A 9,081-nucleotide genomic window follows, 5' to 3' on the forward strand; every position below is an offset into this window, starting at 1 on the left:
GAAAAATTAAATTATTGCTATAAACATGAATAAAGGAATGGGTGGACGGAAAAGGGAAAGACAAACCCCATTCTAAAATCCTATTTCTGTGGTACAAACGAATCCTAAGTGCCATGATATTTTCGTCACCAATGGCGGGAGGTCGTTTCTCTTCACCTTGCTTTCATTCTTTGGACTTATGGTGATATGGTTAAGGTATTGCTTTACCTCAAATAAATAACATAAAATTTTATTCTTGTCAGTGTGGCAATGTTGGGAAGCCTGACATTTGGTGAGAAGGGCCACCGTGGTGGAGCCAGCCTTTCAATTATTTGGAATGAGTAAGCCTCGAAGTCTTCTTTGATTCGGAAGCCTTTTTTGTCGAGACAATGTGTAATTTTCAAGCACCAAAGCAACCTAGGCATAAATCCTCACAAAGCAAACCATATGATTAAACTATTGCTTCTCTTTTTTTTTTTCCCAAAAAAAAAAGTGTGATTGATTGAGCGTGATCATTCAAGTCCTTGATTTTTAGATATTTTAGTTCTCCGGTCCATTTAGTAGATTCAACTTTATTTACCAATTTACTTCAATGATATTAATTATCAGACGCAACTACGACGTAGAGAATTGGTTATATTTCTTCTTCCGTCTTAAAGACTATTGACGAAATTATTTGTGTCAAGAGGGTGTGTTTGGATATTTCATTTTTCCAACAAATATTTCTTTGATATCATAAACGCATTTTCTAATTCATCTTTTTATATTTTCAACAACTTTTTTTTTATCTCACATACGCCATAGCATAAAAAGTGTTACAGTAATTATTTCAAATAATTTTTTATTCAAGCAAACCCATTACTGCATGGTTTAACTTTCTTCGATATTCAAAAGAGGAGCCTTGCGGCTAGCAATGTACGCAATCACCCTGTGACTCGAGTGTTAAGAGTGTCTACCCGCGTTGGAAGCAAACTTTTCTGCGTCCAAAACTATTAAAATTGTAACCTATGGGGACTACATCATAAATAAGTATATATCCACTGATGATACCCCAGGCTGTTTGAGCATGGAGTGGGGAATATCATAATCACGCTTTCCGTTGTGTATCTCACACCATTTAGTACCCCTTCCCCTTACGGTAATTCTCCAACCTTAAACGCCTTTTAATATGCTTTGATTTGCCATATCGGGCAACTTTCAAGTCTCCACCCGACCACTGCTCTCCCCTTCCCGGCTAAAAATAAAACTTCACGCCATCTTTGATTGCGACTTTTCCGGGCACTGGCTATAGCCGGTTGCACAAACTGCATCCTCAACGCTATCTTTTGGTTCGGCTTCTGACCAATCTTCACGTGCCACGTGGAATTGCATGCACTAGCATATCACCGTCCCGTCCAACCACCTTTTTTTTCTTGATCGACGGCTGATGCGAATGTTTTTTGTCATTGTCCCACTAATTAGACGGCTGATGTCGCTTCTCCTTTACCTGCGTACGAGGTAACATTTGCGTGACAGTTGTCATAGCTGGCTAAAATACAACTGTTTGTTTACTAACAAACTTTTTAAAAGTCCTATGAAAATCTCTAAAATTAAGCGAGTGAATTATCGGGCCTGTTTGGAAGGTGAGTTTTTTGGGTGTTTGTATAAAACTTTACTGTAGATCACTGTAGAAGTTGTAGAAAAACTTTTGTATTAATTTGGGTGTTTGTAAGATGAAAGTTTTTTTTTCCTTTTCCTTTTCTTTCTTTCTTTTTCTTTTTTTTTCTTTCTTTTTTCTTTTCCTTCCTCCCTTTCTTCCTCTTCTCCCTCCCCCTCCCCTCCCCTGATCCCTCTCTCGGTACCTCCATGGCAGCAACCAACAGGTGAGAATCAATTTTTTTTTTTTTTTGCTTTTTTTCTCTTCCCCTCTCCCTCCCCCCCATCCCTCTTGTCCCTCCCCCTCTCCCCTTCCCCTCTCCTTTACCCCGCTACCCTCTTTTTTTTTTCTGCTTTTTTTGTCTTCTCCTCTCCCTCCCCTGCCACTCCTCCCTTTCCCTTCCTCGCCATCCCTTCCTTCCTCCGCCGGCCCTTCCCTTCCCCTTCCTTCCCCAGCCACCCTCTCCTTCCCGCTTCGGCCTCCCCTAGCTGCGATCTAGTCGTGCGACCAGATCGCAGCTCCCTTCCCTCTCCCCCTTTGCGATCTAGTCGCGCGACCAGATCCGTCAAAGGGGGAGGGGGAGGGTGGCGGGGGAGGCAGAGGGGAAGAGGGGAGGAGGGAGGGAGAAAGAAAAAAAAAAGAAAAAGAGCTTCAGTGACTAGATCGGGCAAAGGGGGAAGGGGAGGGTGGCGGGGGAGGCAGAGTCGAAGAGGGGAGGGAGGAGGGAGAGAAAAAAAAAGAGGACCGCTGGAATAGTGATTGCCGCCGGAAGTGGTGGTGGAGGTGGTCACAGGCGCCGGAGGACGTGGTGGGTTGGGTGGGGGAGGAAAAAGAAGAAAAGTTGAAGAGAAAGTTTTTTGTGTATTTTTGAAGTGTGTTAGGTTAAAAACTTTGATAAGTTTTTGGAGTTCCTGTAGTAAAAGTTGTTAAAAAACTAGTTTTATACAAACTTGGTAAAAAACCAAGCTTCCAAACAGGGCCATCATTAGTTTGTTAGCTTAGGATTCATTGTATACTACGTAAGTAGTAGTACTTTTGCTTACTGTGCTGGAGGAAAGATTATCTTTATTTACGGGCTAAGGTTTGTAATTTATAAGTCGAAACTCAAAATAATAACCAATTTGTTAGTGAAGGTAAATTGGCCAAGAGATTTAAAATTCCTTTTTGACTACGTTATAATTAAAAAAGATAATATAGATGTCATCGATTGTAAATTAAAAAATTGTCAAAGCAATAATTGACATAGTTGAACTACGGGAAAGAAATGTAAATAAGAGATTTTAGTTTCGAAACATTCTATTTACACTTAAGAGAAGAGAAGAAAAAAAGATAGACACATGGTCGGATTACGTTTTTGGAGTACATATTAAGATATATAGTTCACTTTGATGTTACCATTGGGATAGAACATGCGAGACACAAAGACGCTCAAGAACAAATATATGCAAATGAATCATGAAATATGATGATTTTTCTCTTCTAAATTAAAGACATGTACTTCTCTGTTCATCCACCTGCAATAAGCAAAAGATGCAAGAACAATATGTAGTACAGAGTTGTGGTAATCTTGGAACTTAGATTTGTAGTGCGTTAGCATCATACTATCAAAGATGTTAGCCAATAACTCAATTTATAACAATCCAAGAAGACGATTGTTTAGTGTGATTAACAAGTAAAAGAATTTGAGTTTAGACTAATTACACGAGACCGGGAAGGAGAGACAGATAATTGCACTACATCCGATGGCTAGCTTTTAGTGTATCCTCAGCTGAATTGACTAAAAATTTGGCAGGCACTTTAATGCAAAATAAGAAAAACTAGTAGTACAGTACTAATTATTCGATGGACTTTTGGGAGTTTTTAAGTCACACAGTAACATTAGTAATAATTAAAAAAAGGGCAAGTTGGTCCTCAAAGGTCACTCTGGTACAAAACAAAATGATGTACTCTACCATTTTGGGTCAGTTTTAAATTCTGCCTCGAGCTGACTAGTTTGATTTCACCTCAAAGCTGACAATTTTAGAGGCCGTATGGAATTCGTACAATTTGTTTCCGACCACATATATACACATACATACACACATATATATATATATATATATAGTTTGCCTGATGTTGTGAGCGAAGTTTTTCCTCTTTGTCGGCATTATATATAATTAGCTCTTAATCAAAAGGTCCGACCGTCGCACTTCATATCATAACGCAACATTTTCACAAATATGATATATGTTGGTCAGGTCAAAAGAACATATTTTTTTAGAAAAGCAGAAAACTATGAATCACAAAGTGGAAAAACGAAGAATAAAATAGCAACAAACGACATGGGTCGGCTAGAACGAAGAATATTGGCAACTACCGTACGATTCGAAATTATCCTAACACAACTGGAAACCTACAAACATTCGGGAGAATACCATCATGATACTTATATACGTTGTTGAGAAATGACATCCTATATATATGCTGCTACTTTTGCAACTGAAAATACGTACGTATTTGGACATCTTTTTTTTTTTTTTTTTTTTTTTGGACATCTAATTTGACGAAGGAAAAAATGCAGTTGAACGTTAAAACACTTGTTTGACGTTTCACCTGCAATATATATTCATGGGATCATACTCAAGTTAGTGTTAAAAAAAAATTATCATTGATATTTGCCTAGAATGTGATTTTATACGTACACGCTAAAAGCCTGCTTAATTGGACTGAGGATATTTTCAGCTGATGTCTTCGTCGTTGTAGACCAGTTTATTAAATTCATAGTAATGAATAATCATAACAAAACTATTCTATTCTCTCATAGTTATGTAGCTTTTCTTGTCATCGTTTTCTGTAATCACCCAAGAATGCAATTCCTTGTCGACCATTTTCGCACTTACCTGTCAAACATCAACATTCTTGTCGGATAAAATCACGAGCTGTTAGATGAAAGGTTTAATAATTTCAGCAAAAATTTGCCAATTACAAATTGTGAAAAAGGCCAAAGAATATTTGATTATGGGACAATTTCAGACACCTCCTCTAAGGTTTCTAACAATTGCAGCCATCTTCCCCGAGGTTTGAAAAACTATGAAAACCTCCCCTAGAAATTTTGTCTTATTAACTATTAGTGATTTAAGAAGAAAAACAAATCTAATGAATATCCAATATTACCCCCTTACGATATGTAAAGCAAATGAAATGCTGAAAAAGTCAACTATCTCCACTCTTCATTGGATGAAAATTTCAAGTTAGTTTTTTGTAGGAAAATTCAAGTCATGTCTTGAAAGCATTCTCTCTCTTTTTTTTTCATACTTTGGACTTTTTTATTTTTGGTTGGGTAATTTTTGAAAATACTTATTTTAACCAGTGCCTCCCTAATTGGTTGGTCGATTTTCTGTAAATTGGTTAAGAAATCTAGTCAAAAAATTGGAAATGAAGTATAATGTACTAGATTAGATGATGTTAGAGTTATAGGATAAAGGAGTATGATCAAAAATGGATTTCCATTTTTCACTTATAATTTGTTAAATTTATGAAGGCTATCATAGTCTTTTCATAGCATCAAGGGAGAAAAGTATAATTTTTCAAACCTCAAGGAAGTGCTTGCAGTTGTCAAAAACCTCAAGGGTTGTTCTTGAAATTATCCCTTTGATTATTGTATGGAGAAGTTTCCCCGCATAACTATCAAAGGAGCGGAAAAAGTATTGAGCATTAGGAACTCCCGTTGTCAATTAGAAAAAAAAAAAAAAAAAAAAAAAGAAGTTGGGGAGATTTCTCCATATTCGACACGCCTACAACTTCAATGACAACAATGAGAATTGAATTTTTAAGTTTAGATAGATGGGAGAAGAATAACTTTATGATTTGAGCCAAATTCATTTGGGGTCTGTTTGTTTCATTGAGTGTCATTGTAATAAAAGGTTTAAATTAGTATATGCTCACCACGGATTGAACCATTACAAGAAATTAGCAATTGTAACTTAAACATTAACTCTTCTTCTAAAAGTATTCCTCCTGCCTCCACTGGCTTCACTTTTTTTCCTTCTGCAAAACTTCTCAATGTAAAGCCCAATCTAGATCTAGAATTGTATAATCCATGAAAAGTGTTTGTGTGGCGCGAGAGAAAAGGAATCGGTAGGGAGGAACATAAGAAAGTTGTGGAATTTGCAGAAGCAAGTGTAGGGACGTTGCTCTTGATTTGATCTCTGTGGAATGGTACTTGATGGTTTTGTACAATAGCCAAGCGCCAAGGAGACTGATAAGTCACGATAGCGGTCTGAAATTAACTTCCGCCTAGAGCTGTTAAGCCAATCAAGTAGCTCGAAAGCTCGTTAGACCTCGGCTCGTTAAGGCTCGAGCTCGGCTTGTTAATTTTGGTTAACGAGTCGAGCTCGAGCTCGAAACATGCTCGTTTAGTTAACGAGCCGAGCTTACTCGGCTCGTTTGATACTCGAGTACCTCGTTAGAGCTCGTTAATGAAGGGCATATTTGTCATTTTAGAAATCAAAATTATATAAATTAAAAATTATAGGTTTTTATTAATGTTAATTTGAGCTCGGCTCGTTTGATACTCGAGTAGCTCGTTAGAGCTCGTTAATGAAGGGCATATTTGTCATTTTAGAAATCAAAATTATATAAATTAAAAATTATAGGTTTTTATTAATGTTAATTTGCACGAGCTCGAGCTCGAGCTCGTGAAGCTCGACTCGTTTGTGATAAACGAGTCGAGCTCGAGCTCGAGCTAGAGCCACATGTACATTTAACGAGCCGAGTTCGAACACATTTTAAAGCTCGTTTTCTTAACGAGCTCGAGTCGAGCTCGGCTCGAATTAAACTCGAGTCGAGCTCGGCAGCCAAATACTCGGCTCGATTAACAGCTTTACTTCCGCCGCATCTTAATTCATTCAGGAAGTCATTTTACACCAAGTTATGTAAGAGATTTTCTACCAGAAAAAAAAAAAAAATTTTCCTGACCTCTTTTGCATTAGCGGCCAAACACCAGAAATTGAAGAAAATATGTTTTGAAAAAGATTTTCAGTCCAAACAAACAAACAGACCCTTAATGCTAAAATCTAAAAGTTTTGCTGGGTGAAAGGTTGTGTTAAGATCATACATGTGATGCATCAGTTTGAAATAATTCTAATAAATGGGGCATTAAATCAAACTGTTACGTGAGGAACAATTTGGCCTTATTACTGAGAAACGGCAACAAAGGATCAACAACAACTCATTATCAAAAAACAAAAAGATCAACACCAAAATTATTACTTATCTTCCTAACCGACAAAAAATGAAAACAGAAAGGGGGGAAAATAAACATTATTGTGTCAGTCTATTCCCTGCATGTTTATCGGCCTGTCACAATAGTACTAGTAGTATTTCTCCTGTGTTTGGTAGTATTTGATAAGTTTCTTAATTTTATTTCGTCGATAAAATTGTTGTTCCAACTGGGAAAATTTTCCCGATAGAGTTTTTTTTTTTTTTTTTTTTTTTGAAAATCATTATCATAGAACGAGTCAAGTAAGCTTCTTATTATTATTATTTTCCCATCCAAGTAATGGCTCTTTTCTTATATCATTTTATTTTCTTCTTATTCTACTAGATAATAAATTTTGACTAAATTTGGTCGAATTTCTTGGTACGCATGCATCCTATTTAAGGGCACAAATTGCCGGTTAAAAATTAAAATGTACTAGTACAATAAAGAGATTAAGAGGGTTGAATAATTTTTTGTCAAAAAGAGCTGCTCACATGAGATGAGACCTCCTGGTACAACAACAAATGATTGATATCATATCATGTGGACATAAAATAATACTCTCTGTCTCCGGTAGCAATAGTCAAGAAATACGTAGGACTTTTGGAGTAGCAGCCACAGCCACAACACAGGTGTGGTATTAACTCTCTTTTAAGGAAAGTACAAGTTGGGATGGGCTCTTTTCTACTTCTCTCATTGCTGTCGGCAAGGCAACTGGGGGGGTGGGTACGAGGTTTTTACCTCCTAGGGAGACGTGGACGCTTCCTCTCCATTCACCGAAAGTCCTCTTATCGTATCTTCTCCTGTCGTTTAGTCAACCTTTCCCCCCCCCCCCCCCCCCCCTTTTTTTTTTTTTTTGGCTTTATTATATTATTTCTTTAATCCATATAATTATTAAGATTACACAGACAGAGGAGGAAGTAGCAACAAATTATTCTTTATCATTACTACCAGTGCATTATTAATTCGTTTGCGGTGCGACTCTGGTTAATCAGTTTATTATTCTAAGTTAATCGCTAATCATATTTAATTTACAACTTAGTACTACTGTTTCATCAACTACTGCTACTACCATTTTATTTTAGCAGTGCTTGGATTGGCATTCAATTATTGGAGGTTAGGAGCTTAATTGGAGATGATACCCTTTTGTTTCCAAGATTGGCCCTGAGTATCCGTACCTGCCAATTCTACTCCAGAGAAAAGGCTAAGGTGAGATTCTTCACCTGTGTCAAGGAGGCACCTGGCTGGCAATTTATTCATCCATCCCATCCCCTTTGTTCAACTTAATAATCAGATTAGTCTGTCTGTCTGTCTGTCGTAACGAAAACGAAAAGATGTATTTTCGGACGTTAAATTTTTAGAAATATAAGATTAATTAGGAGAAGCACGTAATAAATGTAAGGAGATTAATTAGAAAAATTGTATAATTAATTACAAAAGAGGGCAAGATTCAGAGAGGCAGTTGCCAATAAAGAGAAGCTTATTGGCCGCTGGTTATGGTCTAATAATTAGTAGTACTAATAAGAAGAGAATAATCACATGAATGGCTGCGAATATTCTCATCGGTCATAGGCCGGCGGATTGCTACAATTTGCTAAACAACAATAATGTGTCAACATTACCACGTCGTATGATTGTGCTCTCGTTTGTGAAATTAAGTAGTAATAAAAAAAAAGAGATGTTTTTGAGCCACTAAGGAATAACTTAGACAGATGTAAAAATGAATCAACTCAGTCCCTTTGGCAGCCGGAACGTCGTGTTTACTCTTCCGCTAATAGCCATAGATCTCAATAACAAAGATTCTCTGCAGGAAATTCCTATGGCTTTTGTCATTGTTTTTTTTCGTTTTTATGATTTTCCTCCAATTTCTTTTACCAATTCAAGCATGGGTGATTTGTCTTTCCTGCCTTGGCACGATGACACCTCAAGCGACCAGATTCAGGTTATATAATGCAATCAGACAACAAAGGCGTGTAAAGGCATGCAAGTTCCAAGCAGGAAAGAGAGAAAGAACCACAATCGAGAGCCTATGAAGATTGAATTATTACTACCGCAAAGCGACCGGTGGAATTTCTAATTGTGAATTTTCAAGAAAATTAATTCGCATCTCCATAGTTTTTGTGATAATCCACATTTACTTTCTCCAATAAGATGATGCAAATTGACTAGATGAAAATGATGTCAATTTGATCTTGTTTACAAGAATAGGTCCACGTCACACACACAC

The sequence above is a fragment of the Coffea arabica genome, chromosome 1c, assembly GCF_036785885.1.
Source record: "Coffea arabica cultivar ET-39 chromosome 1c, Coffea Arabica ET-39 HiFi, whole genome shotgun sequence".
NCBI classification, from domain to species: domain Eukaryota; kingdom Viridiplantae; phylum Streptophyta; class Magnoliopsida; order Gentianales; family Rubiaceae; genus Coffea; species Coffea arabica.